The following is a 15025-nucleotide window of genomic DNA, read 5'->3' on the forward strand; positions in this document are numbered from 1 at the left end:
TGAATATTCGATCCATTGTCCCCTCCCTTACTCCCTGACCATCTTGTCTTGACATTTCACAAGGTGTATTGTTAGCCAGAATCATAGAGTAATGCCCCCTCTACAACCACCTTGACAATGACAGCAAAGGGGAGTGTATGATTAATTAAAACAAGTCCCATAAAGCTATTAGTAAAGTATATAACTTCGACTTTGTTCTTTATTAGGAATTTTAAGTTATTAGTATAGAACTTTAACTATTTTCTTTGTTTAGTATTCTAAGCTATTAGTAAAGTATAGATTTTTCGACTATGTTCTATGTTTAGTATTCTAAGCTATTAGTAAAGTATAGATTTTTCGACTATGTTCTATGTTTAGTATTCTAAGCTATTAGTAAAGAATAGAACTGGATACAGATTCGAACTTAAGTTAAAGATGAAATGGTTATTTCGAGGCTACTTTCTTGACAATGTAATCTTTCGGTGTCAAAATAATTTTAAAATCTTATGTTTAAAATATATACAATTCTGTTTAAGGTAATTTAAGAATATTTGGAAGTAAATTAAAAAGGAAGTTATTTAACATACTATTAGAATATTCTTCTTTTTAAAACAATTTTCAATTTCCTTGTTTTATATGTTTCTTTAAGCAGTCTATAGTTTGACTTATTTAGATTAAAAAGTATTTGGTTTTTAAGGAAAAACTTTACTCCTAAAAGACATAAATATCTATTAAATAAATTTTTCTGGAATATTTTATGAAAGAAAGTAGACTCAGTTTTCTCGACATGGGGGCAATAGAAAGGAAGATTTTAGACCTCTGTTACATAGTCCATCACTCTACTTGAGACCAAAGGCGTGCAGTAGGAGTGTATAGGGGTGAGGAAAAACCCTCTTTGGTTTACAAACCCTACACTTATCTACACCTTCCTTGCAAGGGTATACACAAAAATAATATACACCATAAAATAGCCAACAGTGTCAAGTTGAAAAAAAGTCACAACCCTGTGCGTAAATTTTTTACACCTTTATATTTGTTGATTATGTAGAAGTGGACATCTAAGGGGCTATATCCACCCTCCTAACAATAAAAGAAAACCACCTTCCTCGATTTTGGTTTAAGAGAGTGTCTATTCGCCCCCAACCCCCCTCCCCCGTAAAACTCTGTGCGCGCCACTGCTTAAGACCATTGAAAAAAGGAAAATATATTGTCCTGGGCCAATTTTCTCTTACTTACTACTATGTAAGTTTGTAATAATAGGGCGCGCTCACAATTCAGGGACAAGCAACTCGAGAAAAAATATCTTATCTTAACCTGAGGTGGATTCTTTAAAAAGTTAGGGTCACTGCATTGCTGGTGAGGCAAAATTGTTTTTGTGAAAAATCCTCCAAAATCTTATGTTCATAATCCTTCTATGATTCTATTTCATTTTTGTAGATTTTTTATTTGATTTTGGAGGATTTTTCACAAAAACAATTTTGTCTCGCCAGCGATGCAGCGACCCTAACTTTTTAAAGAATCCACCTCAGGTTAAGATAAGATATTTTTTCTCGAGTTGCTTGTCCCTGAATTGTGAGCGCGCCCTATTATTACAAACTTACATAGTAGTAAGTAAGAGAAAATTGGCCCAGGACAATATATTTTCCTTTTTTTAAATCCACCTCTGTAATTTTTTGTATAAACTTACAATTTCGACTTTGTAGCAACTAAAATTGATGATTATTTAACGATGTTTGTCAATAAGATTCGTCATTGAACGATTATAACTGATAGAAAAGTTGAAGGCAAAAAAGTTTTTTTTTAAAGTTCTATATCCTTTTCTCCCTGTCTACAATTATCTTTTGTCTTGGTTAATGTAAAGATGCACCAAATCAAAGGAAAACATAATTGTTATACAGTAATTGCTTTTATTATTTTGAAGCAAAGTTTTTCTTCTTATACGTGTGTGTGTATTCGTAAAGTTATGCATATTAGAATGATAACTCTTGTGACGATTAGCGCAGGAACTAAATAATTTATTACCAGAATATCATTTATATTTATTATTATTCGTTTACTGGGTTTTAAATGATGATTCTCGGGACAATAAGGCGCAATCACATAAAGACAGAACCTCTTATAAGTATGGATATGATATGTAATGGTCGTTTTGTTTGTCTTGCTTGGTGAGCTTTGCCATTGTGGATGTTATCATCCTTGTTTCAAAAGAAATTCATGTTCAAAGAAGAATAGCTTTCATGTTATTGTATTTTTCAAAGCTTTTCCTCCAGATGTTTTCATACAAATTTGAATGGTATACAAATAATTAGGATATCTTAAAAGTATAATAGCATAAACAAATTTGAATGGAAAAACTTAAGAATGGATATTTGCCAATTTCCCTTCAAATCTACTAGAGGCTACGCCCCTAGATGCCTCTAAGGGGCATTGAGGTGGGGGGGGGGGGGGGGAGATAAACTCACAATTTTCCGTTTCAATAAGAAAAAGTAAAATAAATTATGGAGGCGGAGATTTCTTCTGGGGGGACGGTGGTAGGAGATACCCTTCCCAGATAGTTATAAACCTTATGTTGACCTATAAGAATCTTCACTGTAAAATAGAACCATATATTTTCAGCGAGATACTTTGCTACAGACAAAAAAAGCTTACTACTTTTAATAATAGGGTAGTAATTTTTGAAATTTCGCATATATAGAACATTCTGTCTAAATAACGATCATTTGATTTTCGGAAAGCGCAAATCTCTACTCATTTATAATTCAAGATTAATTAGCCAACAAAAAAAAGACGTTATTTACTTTGGTATTAAGTTACTAATTTTAGTATGAAGATATTCCGGGCCCCAGTAATCTAGTACACAAACTCAAAACAAGGATGAAAATATCCACAATCGTCCAAAGGAGACGAAGCTGAACAAATCTGAAATTAAGCCCGAAAAGTAGACACTCCTAGTTGTAATTATAAAGCTTATTTCAAGCTAATTAAATATAAATATAAAAAATCATTATTAATCAAAGAGTTGGGTCATTTCTTAGATTTTACCATATTAGTTTAGGAATCTTATGTACTATGTTTGAAATCAATAGGACGATTCTTAACGACTAAATTTGTTATAAAAATTATTTGGTATGATAGACGAACGTTATTACCTACGAATACGAAGAGCTGCGCTTAAAAATATGGTCTAATCCAAACAGTTTTTAATCGCCTAAGGAATCTCTTTATTTGTCAAATTCCTCAAAAATAAAGGGTCCAGATTGTTACTAATAATATGAATTATGAATTTGTTCCATTAGGCGCGAAAGATAATTTAGAATATTTCTTTATTAATCTTACATTTATAATTTAAACTTAATTTATAAATAAATATTTTACGTCCCAAAGTTTAGATGACTAAAAGTCAGTAATAGTTATTTATCACATCGCTTTAAAAACAACTTTCCGCGGATATTGAAGTGAAAAATTATAAATTATTATGAATTTTATTTTAATGTTAGTGGAAAATTGTCTATAATACGATGCCATAAATAATTTTTCAGTATGACTAAGAACGGGTCTTAATCCAGTGCACATTGGGGCAAATCAACCAAAAAGGGGATTTAATTATTTAGTACCCTTAAAATTCATCTCACAAAAATTTCATTTTATACTTTTTTGTAGGTAATTTAACAACAAACAAATTTGCTTTTATGTTTTTTTCTGTCATTTGAAAGGAACATGGAGATAAAGGTCATTTTATGAAGGTAGATAGAAAATTACCAGATTAACCCCTCCCGAAAACAGCCCCCCCTTACCCTATCCATCTATCTATCCATCGATCTATCCATATATCTATCCATCTATCTATCCTTATATCTATCCATATATCTATCCATCTGTCTATCCATCTATCTATCCATCTATCTATCCATCTATCTATCCATCTATCTATTTTCTATCTATCCATATATCTATCCATCTGTCTATCCATCTATCTATCCATCCATCTATCTAGTCATCTATCTATCCATCTATCTATCCATCTATCTATCCATCTATCTATCCATCTATCTATCCATCTATCTATCCATCTATCTATCCATCTATCTATCCATCTATCTATCCATCTATCTATCCATCTCTCTATCCATCTATATATAGATCCATCTATCTATCCATCAACTATTCATCTCTTTATCCATCAACTATCAATTTATCCATCTATCAATCTATCCCTCTATCTATCCATCCATCTATCCATCTGTCTATCCATTTACTTATCCATCTATCTATCCATATATCTATTCATCTACCTATCCATCTATCTATCCATCTATCTATCCATCTATATATCGATCCATTTATCTATCCATCAACTATTCATCTCTTTATCCATCAACTATCAATTTATCCATCCATCAATCTATCCCTCTATCTATCCATCCATCTATCCATCTGTCTATCCATTTACTTATCCATCTATCTATCCATATATCTATTCATCTACCTATCCATCTATCTATCCATCAACTATCTTGAATTTCGTGTTTAAAATGTCTAATTAGGGGTTTTGGTTATCAGAGCAATATGAGAATTTTTTAGTAGCGCAGCTACCCTATCACTAGCTTTTTGGGCCCTTTAAAGTGTAACTAGGTTAATTGTAGTCCGATTTTAGTGTTCAAAGTGTCAAATTTGGGGTCATGGAATTCATTTCAGTAGGAGGGGAGGGGATGGTGTAAATGGGGGTGGATGGGATCCTTATTTTAGCAAGCTACAAGTTTCACTTTATTTTTATGTTAAATAAATCCATTATAAATGTGGGCATGATTAACATAAATTTTTATTAACTAATATCTATATTTATAATGATATTACGATTCTTGTTTACTGTTTATATGTACACTAGCGGCTTTGCCCCTAGCCTCTAGGGGATTTGCCCCAAGAGGTAATTAAACAAGGATGACAACATCCATGAAAGAAGCGAAGCTCTGAAACGGAAGGCCAAACGAACATTAATACTTGTGAAGTGTCAGAACTGAATATTAATGCATGTCTATACAAAATTGTAATTAAAACTGATTAAATTCATGTTACTGTTTAAGGACATACTGACGTTTTTAGGACTTGATTATAGAGATGCTTCGCTTATAACAATAGACCTTATTGAAATAGAAATCAGTATTCAAAAAATCAGATGAATAGGATATTTTTAACATTCAAAACCATTATTTGTTGTCAAAAAAGTAAAAATCAGCTTGTTATAAATGGATGTACGGACTTTCTGGTAACGATTATAGAGTTGCTGTGCTTTCTAAGTCGTACCTAACTGTTGTAGAAATCAGCATGAAAAGTTTGAGATCGATAGGACAATTCTAGCCTGTTTAAGTTAAGTAAAAGAGCTAACTGTACCAGACGTACGGACGGACCGACCCTAATTATAGAAATATGAAAAAATTGAGGGGGATTTTTATTTTTGAAAAATATCTTTAAACAACCACAGGACCAGTAGATATATTCCCTGAAGAGTAGAATTCAATCAGTTTAGTGGTTAGCGAGATCTTAAGGGATGAGCGGACAGACAAACATACATCAAGCTACTTTGTATTATATATAATAACAACTAGGGATCTAAGGAATAAAACAATAACCGATTAATATGTACATCCCCAATATTGATACATATTTAATAAATACATATTTAATAAATTATATTACAAAATTATTTGTCCGTAGATGACAATTAGTTGCTGAAAAGTTTTGACACTCATCTTAATGAACCAACCAATAGAAATCAATTAAATTTCCTGAAGTTCTTATGCTAACTAATATAAAAAGGTTATTATAAAACTTTAAAGTTTTGGACTAGTGTAATTAACAGTCCTCTCCCTTTCTAAATAAAACTGCTGACTTTAAACATGAATACCCTGTAACTACATAATTTAAAAACAAAGCATTACCAATAGACAGACAGAAGACTACTTGCTAATTCCAATTTAGAATGATTATAAGAACCTCACGTTATTTGCATATTAAGTTCACCTTTCCGCAGTGAGGTAGGGGACATTGGGCTGTTTATAACACTAGTCCCCAAAGTTTTACAGTTGTGTGTTCAAACGTTTTAACTACAAACTTTAATCTACACAAGGGGTAATTTTGTGTATTATCATTGGGGATGTACAACAATTAATTGACCTTTGTCTTATCCCTTTAGATCCCTAATATTTGTAATAATCTATAGAAACGATTATTTAGTTACATTAAAACATCAAACATAAAGAGGTTTAGATTTAGGTTTAGCCCCCCCCCCCCCTCTCCTCCCCGTCATTTAGTGTAATAGAACTTGAAAATATTTATTATTAACTTTAATTCTAAGTCAGAATAAATATTTTCCAATACGTCTATGTTTTTGTGTCTTTTAATTATTTGAATTATATCTTAAGTTTTGACTTTAAAAGCGCATTTAAACGCCTTTTCTTACAAGCTTTTCGTGCACCCAGGTTCAGAAAACGGGCTAAAAACCCCTACGGGGGCGCGGGGGGGTAAATGAAATCAGTACTGGCGATTAAAATATGTCTTTGGGTAATCAAATATCGTTTTTTTAGCCGGTGGCACCCGGTGAAAACATGTTTCCTGATACTGTCTTCTTAAATGTTGATTAAAAAACAAACAAATAAAAACTAAAATCTTGACTTCAACTAGAATTATTTAGGACTAATTTCTTCAATTTGTGTTTTTTTCTTTTATACTGTCAAAATATATGTAATGCATGACTCATCAGAAGTTATTTTGTCTAATTACGTTAATTCTAAGAGATTTTATAATACTTTTAAAATTGTTGGTGAAACACAAAAAGTATGCCTTTTTCTGTAAGAAAATTTTTGCATTTCTTGACTTCCATGCATTAGAATGCTTACTTAAAAAGCGTATTTTTACGATTCCTTTGAAATCTGATGTACATTGGGTATTATAATACTCATAGAATGTTTAAAACTTGATTTGGGGGTGGTGAATTGTTGCCCCTTGTTGCCCCTATGTGCAGTGGATATTAATCGGTTTCGAAGTCATACTGAAAAGTCTATTACATACTTATTAAGGAAAAATGTTTTTTTTTAGATTTTGGTAAAATTGTTACCAATAAACCAACCCATTATCTTCCTTAGCAGGATGTTGGGGGGGGGGGGGGTTATACACAGCTCCACTGTCTAAAGATATCTCTCATACTGTGCTCTAGGGGTTCCACGGAGTTTTTCAGGGAAAAGTATAGAAACAATGCAGCTTATTTTCTTTCAGTAAGAAATGAGGTTACAAAACGGAAGTATTTTTACTTACAGAACTAAAAATGAGAGAAAGATATTCTACACTTGTAGAGCTCTTTTAACCCTTATTAAACCTAAACTAACCTATTAACAGTAATTTTTTTCTAATAAAAAAAATCTTATAAAAATTGTCTTTTTATTTAATAACAGAAATTATTCCGTTTTGATACCAGAAGTTTTACTCTAAAATCAATCATTTATTGAAACTATACTATTAATACCCAGTGTTTATATAGATTCATTTAATATGGTCTGGTTTCTATACTCCAACATATTTAAACTCTGTGGATCCCCCTACTGTGCACATTCAAAATCTATTTAGTATTTATCAACGGTTTCTTTTACCATCTTTAAATTTTCAATATGGAAGATATTTTTAGCAATAAATATTTAAATTTTATTCAAAAAGAACAGCGAAATAGTATACAGTAAAATTATTAAGGAAATGTTCATATAGTTTACTTTAAGACAACAAGTTGAAAATGTATAGTTAGGAAATCATTTAATATCACTTTTAATTTTTAAAATCTGTCAAAAATGCAATAAAAAACAGCTGCAAATAAAATGTATAAAACAATGTTGATATTTAAATAGAAATAAAATAACATGAGACGTCCTGCAGGGTTGATAATGAACTTTGATTAGATTCCATTGAATCCTATGCCGTGATACAATTTAGTTTAATGCATGAATTTAGGTTATCTGAATCTGCTATGGATAGGGGTATAGGTAGCGTAGCTCTTATTCACTTAGGGTGTGTAAGTTCGTCCGTATTGGATGTGATAAAAGTATAGTAGGGTCATCGTATCAATTTTAGGCCTTAAAAATGTAATATCACAACTAAAACAAAAATAAATAACATTTCGTATTTATTTTAAAGTATTTCAGTGGTAAAAGAATCATCTTATCGATTTTAAATCTTACAGTTAAGCGATGCTTTATGCGCAACGTATTGTCTACTTTTAGAACTTTGTTTTGATTTTATTGTATCAAGCTAGGTCAATAGTTATTTGCTTTATTAAATTTAGAGCTTCGCTTTTTAAAGATGAATTTATCCTTGTTATTTTTATCATTATTTTTAACGACTTTAAGCATAGTTTTTCAACTGGTTGCTTTCACACCTGCGCTGCTTTTTTAGGCTTACTAAAACAAGATTTTTATTTGGTAATTGCTTTTGGGGGATTTTCTTTTTGCAAATACAAAACATGACTAATATAACGCTTATTATTGATTTTATGGGGATGAAAAACTTTCCTATCCATATATTAAAGTAACAGGATGTGTGTTTGTCTGTCTATTTGTTTGTACTGAAGGATCTCGCTAACCGCTGAACCGATCGGGTTCTCCTAAACAGGGTAGCTTCTCATAGGTCCCGGGAAGGTCTATAAATATTTTGGGGTTAGGGTACCACCACCCTACCGATTGCTTATAATATTAATTTTTGTATTCAGAAAACTTTTTGTGATGGCCATTTTGACATATTCAATGTTCTATAAAAAGCACAAACATTTGCAAAATAAGACTTAATAAAATAGATAAAGTGTTATACATAATTACAATAGTTATTAGTTATTTAACGCGACCTGACTCTCTAAAATGCTGTTTTCAAACTCTATTTCATTTATTCCAAATTGAAATAAATTTCAATATATTTAATTTATTATATTATAAAGTAAATTGAAGATTATATCAAAACCATAAAAAAATTCAGGAGTGGTTAAAAATGAAAAACCGTAAAATAATATTTCATCTCATAGTAAAGCCTCAATAAACCCGACATGTAACCTAGTGTGGCCTATGAAGGTCTTATTCATACAATAAAGATAATAATACTTCATCAATATTGATCTCATTCAAATTAAATTTCTTTTCTCGTATTCATTCGAAACCGATTCTAATCGTATATATCCATTTTTCTACGAATATGGAAATGTACGATAACAAGGGCTACGGCACCTCGGGGCTAAAAAAACTGGTTTTAATCTTATAATTGTACATTTTCATATCCACAGAAAGCTGTTTATAATACGATGCGATAATTAACTAATTGATGACTTTTATATGTAGATAGGCAAGGCAAATAAAACATTTTTTTTGCTTAACTCTTGAATATAAAATTAAATGCATGAATTTTATTATTGGCTTTGAATCGGTCTTTTTTCTGGATTTTGATATATGAAGAAAAAAAGGTGTTGAATTTTAAGCAATGCTTTATAAGAATTTTAAATAGTAATTTTAGATAATTGTGTATTTGTCTCATTATGCGTGCAGAAAGACCCCCTAAAGGTTTTACATCCCCTTGTTAAAATCCTTTGCACGCCTCTGTGTGTCTCCCTGTACCTTTATAAGCTCTCCTGAGATGGGTTTTTGAAAGATGAATGCCGCGTTTTTTCGACATTTTTTAGACATTGATTGATTGAACGAAGACGATAGGATTTTAACAGAGTATACAACTTAAGAATTCAAAATTTTAAAATTATTGTTTTAGCCATTTGTATAATGTCTAATACAGCTCTAAAAAGATGCATTAATAAATATGCAGCAAAAATAGATTGAAGATAATTTGTTTTTCTTCTATGAAATAATTAAATAAATAGTTGTATACTCTGTTTAAATTTTGCGAATTGAAAAAACGCGGCATTCATCTTTCAAAAACCCCAAAAAATTGTTTTTCTTCTATGAAATAATTAAATAAATAGTTGTATACTCTGTTTAAATTTTGCGAATTGAAAAAACGCGGCATTCATCTTTCAAAAACCCATCTCTGTAACTGATGGTTGATGAAATATCTTGATATGTAAATAGATAAATAAATCTCTCCTCCCCTCCTACTGAGGAGTATTAAACTGAATATTAAATTTAATCCTAGTCCAAATATATCTTCAAATGGAGCCTTGTTAAAATAGAAATGGCAAAAATAATATTTGGTTGGTTTTTTGGATAAAATGATTTCAAACTTTTAATGATGATTCCTAAACAAGTTAAGTAAGATTTAGAAAGCGGAGCAACTTTATAATCGTTACCATAAAGTGATTTTTTACTTATATTTCTTTCGTAAAAATGATTCCTAGAATTAAAAGGTACAATATCCTAAGCAGAGCATCTCTATATAAAGTCCTAAAAATGTATGCATGTTGGTGGTCGTTTGTTAAACCGTTTGATTCGGTTTTTTGGATGTTGTCATCCTGTTCCATATTATCAATTTAGAGTTATGTCATTTTATAACGACATGTAGATAACATGCCAACAATCACAACCTTAGCTTCGGACATTTTAAAAATCAATATAATTTTAAAGATCTTAAAGCATAAATTTTATTAAAAATGGTAACATATTGGGGAATTCTATAAAACTTTATATCCAAGTCCTTGTGATCTATCCCTAAAAACAGAAAGGCCAGGTGGTCAATATGGACACATTCTACTAGATTCTCTTTATAGATCTATGGTATGCCAATTTTCCACAAATCTCTAATGGAGATAAAACTTAAACCCTTGATTTTAAAAAAATTTACATGAAACATAATGTATGTTGCTTTGTTTTATTATGTATGGGAAATTGATTATTGTTTACGTTAGTCTTTTTGTTGGTTATTCCCCCAAAAAAGGAAGCTCCCAACGGGAGTTGGGGAGTTGGTTCAAAAACTGATAATTAGTGGGATGGAGGGAGGGGGGGTCGTGTTGGTATTATGGTCTAAGGAGATTCTACTATGTTGTCATTTTATCTAAGGTATGCTTCCTACAATTACATTAGGTATTAATTCTTACGCGCTTTGGGCTAATATTAAACAAGGAAAATTTTGTCCATAGCTTGCGCACTGGCAGCAATAACAATTATAACATTGCTAAAAGCATAAGAAAATTTGTAGTTGTATCTATTTCCATAAGGTTTACTTTTATGAAAATAGGAATACTTATATATTTCCTAAGTAAAAAGGTATAACCAACTTTTTCACTATGGCTTCGAATTCGATTATCCTCTGGATTAGAACCGGTTCTCAGTCATACTGAAAAACCTTCAGTATTTCAGACAATTTTCAACGAATATTAAAATAAAAATCTTAAACCTGGTTTTATTCTTATAATTTTCATTTTGATATCAACAAAAAGCTGTTTATAATACGATGCAATAAATAACTATAATGTTATCTCACTTATTTTAGCAATCAATCGGACAAACTAACGGACATTGAAAGTGTAGCTACGCTGAAAAAAATAGGGTAAAAGGAATGAGAGATTTATATCTATGTGCTTACCAGGGATCTACAGGGATGAGCCAATGGCCAAAAACAGCTGTACATATCCATTGCCCAATGATGATACACAAAATAACCTCTTCTGTACATTGAAATTAATGGTTGAAACGTTTGAACACTCATCTTAACCAATCAAAATTCACTAAAGTCCCTAAAGTTGTTAAACCAACGGATGAGAAAACGTTTTTATATAACTTTGTGGACTAGTGTACTAAACAACCCATTGTCCCCTTCCTTCCTGGCCATTTAGAGTTCTTTATTTAAATCACAAAAGCAGATGTTTTGTTCAATGGAATTTAAAATTGTATTTATGCAATTTATATGCTGCATATTTTAGCAATAATTCTAAATATTTTGTTAGTTTTTAAAAGAGAAGCTTTTATATAATTAGGGTCGGTCTGTCCATCCGTATGACCGTCCGTCGGATAGATTTTTTTTGTTAATTTAGGCATGTTAGAATTGTAATGTCGATTTCAAACTTAACATGGTGATGGTAGTAATTAGGTACGATTTAGAAAGCATAGGAACTCCAAAATCATTACCAGAATGTCCGTACGTCCATTTTAGACATGTTGATTGTTTTACTTTTTAACAACAAAATTTTATGTGATCTAATTATCCGATTGATCTGATTTGTGTATACTGATTGCTAGGACAACAAAGTCCTTTAAAAAGATAGTTTCATAATATGCTTATGTTTTGTAATATAAGGTAACAATGCCTTAAAGCAAAAATGGATATTAACTCTAACACAGTAACAATGTAGCAAATGTAAATTTGTGATAGACTGCGTAGTGGCTGTATTTTTAAAGTGCAAAAGAGACCGATTAGACGGACCTTATGACAAATTCTTGGCATGGAAAAGAAGTATTCAAAAACGGAAATAGTTTTTTATAGTTTTATCCGCTATTGATAAAATGAAAAATTGAACATCAAAATAGTTTTGTTAGCTCCGGGGGGTTGAATTTTATTTTAATATTCGTGGAAAATTGTTTGTAATACAATGCTATACATGATATTTCTGTAATGCTGAGAACAATTTCTAATCGGTTTCAAAGCCATACTAGAAAAACCTTTCCTTACTTTAAAAAAGATTTATTTCAATACTTATAAAGTAATGATTCTAAAACATTGAATATTCATATTTAAGTATTATATGTCCTACAGAGCAGTTACCCTTACTAATCCAGTAAAACTTTTGTGCTGGTATTATATTAACATAAGCTACATAAGCTAGGTAACATTCAGGGGGAGAGGGAATATTGGGCTGTTTATTACTCTAGTTCCCAAAAGTTTTCTTATTCGTTGACTTAACAAATTTGGGGATTTTTAATAAATTTTGATTCGTTTGTTCATTAAGTTGAACAAGGACGTTCAATGGGGGGTAAGGGGTGATTAACCCCCCAAAAAATTATAAAACTTGGACGTCCTTGCCTATATGATATAAAGATTACCCATTTCCCCCCAAATGAAAGCTTGAACGCCCTTTAAAGTTGAGTGTCCAAACGTTTCAACCACTTATTGTATTCTACATAAGGGTTAATTTGTGTATCATTATTTGGGATGTAAATAAACTTATCGGCTATTGTCTTATCACTGTGATCCCCAGGTAACATTAATTTAGAATTACTTTTCTCGTATTCATTCGAATCCGGTGGATAGGAACCGGTTCTCATCCATACGAAAAAACTATGTCTAGCATCGTATTATAAACTGCTTTCTACGAATATAAAAATGCACAATCATAAGATTAATACCAGTTTTTTAGCCCGTGCCTTCGGCACCTTGGGACTAAAAAACTGGTTTTAATCTTATAATTGTACATTCTATATCCGCGGAAAGCGGTTAATAATACGATTAATGAAATTACTATTAAAAAATATTTCAGTAGTATTTCATAATGTTGGCCATCTTGTCGATTAAAATTGAGATAAGTTAACTCTTGTTATAATGGATTTAATATTATTTGGATCTTAAACCAGATTATCATATATTCCAATAAAATTAAACATGTAGCGGGCTGAAATAACGATCCCCCTCCACTATAACTGGATGAACGAACCTCCAATAAATTACAGGGAAAATAGCATCCTTTATTTTTCCCCTGTCATAATATCCACGTATATTCTACATCTATTCTTATCATAGCAAGTCGATATAGCCGCGACCACTTAAATGTATGTCAACACAATGCTTTCAAGTTTAACAGAAAAGTAAAAAACTGAAATATTTTGAATATAAATAAGAAATAACTTAATTCCAGGTGAGAGAGAGCATCAATTTTCCTAAACTATTTTTCTGTAACATGAACCTTTTTGGAAACTCAGGAACAAAGGAATAATAAGATAAATTACAATTAGTGGTTGACACGTTTGGACACCCAATCAAATGAACCAACCAATCAAATTCAATAAAAGTATCCAAAGATGTAAAGCCAACGAATAAGAAAACGTTACATATAACTTTGAGGACTAGTGTAAGAAACAGCCCTTTGTCAAAACTACTACTCAAATAAAGTAGTAAAAATGCTCTTAAATAAGGGCATGTTAATTCCTCTCTGCTCAAATCCGTCAAATTGGGCTACGTAAAATAACTTGATATTCCAATATGAACTTTTTGTGTAATTTCAAAAAACATTTACTTAAAACAACACAACCTAATAAGCATTAAATATATGATTTTTAAAAAGTATTCACTGTTTTATTGTTGGCGATGCCAATAAAACTGGAATAAACATTAAAATTTTACCAGCAACGGAAAACTGTCTATAGTAAGTTGCGATAATAGTTATTTACCGCATCGTATTATAGAGAGCTTTCCGTGGATATTGAAAAATATAAGATTAAAACTGGCATTTGATTTTTATTTTATTATTGGTTGAAAACTGTCTGAAATTCTATACTATACATGATTTCTAAATTTTCGTATGGTTGAGAACTGGTTCTAATCCAGCGTATTTATATATTTTTTTTAGCCATTTTGGAAAAAAACAGTAAAAGTATTCCAAATTATTATAACTAAATTTCCTTACTCTCATACTTTATTTACTTTGTATAATTTGATTTGTATATGCTCATAATGTTATTGAATCATCCAAAAGAACAAGATATTAACTAAGATTATAAAATTAAATCTCAATTCTTCAGGTTCTATAATCCCATTACGGCTAGCTACACCATGAATAAACAACATTTTTAGAAATAATTATCTAACAAATTCTTTTCCTTCCACAGCTTACAATGGTGCATAATATGATTATGGAATTTTAGAATATTTTACCCCTCCCCCTCCCGAAGTTACTTATACCCTCCCTTCCCCCCCCCCCTTGATAATCTATCCTATCTATTATCTCCCCTCTTATCATATCTTTCACTCTCTCTTTTCTACTCCGTTAAAATCTTTCGAGTTTCTACTAACCGGCGAGCTAGATTTTTAAGCTATAATTTCTTTTTAAATGCAAAAATGTTTTCAATAATATCTCTTAAACGACTCTACA

Source organism: Acartia tonsa, chromosome 1 (genome assembly GCF_053477335.1).
Source record: "Acartia tonsa isolate MP-2025a chromosome 1, ASM5347733v1, whole genome shotgun sequence".
NCBI lineage: Eukaryota > Metazoa > Arthropoda > Copepoda > Calanoida > Acartiidae > Acartia > Acartia tonsa.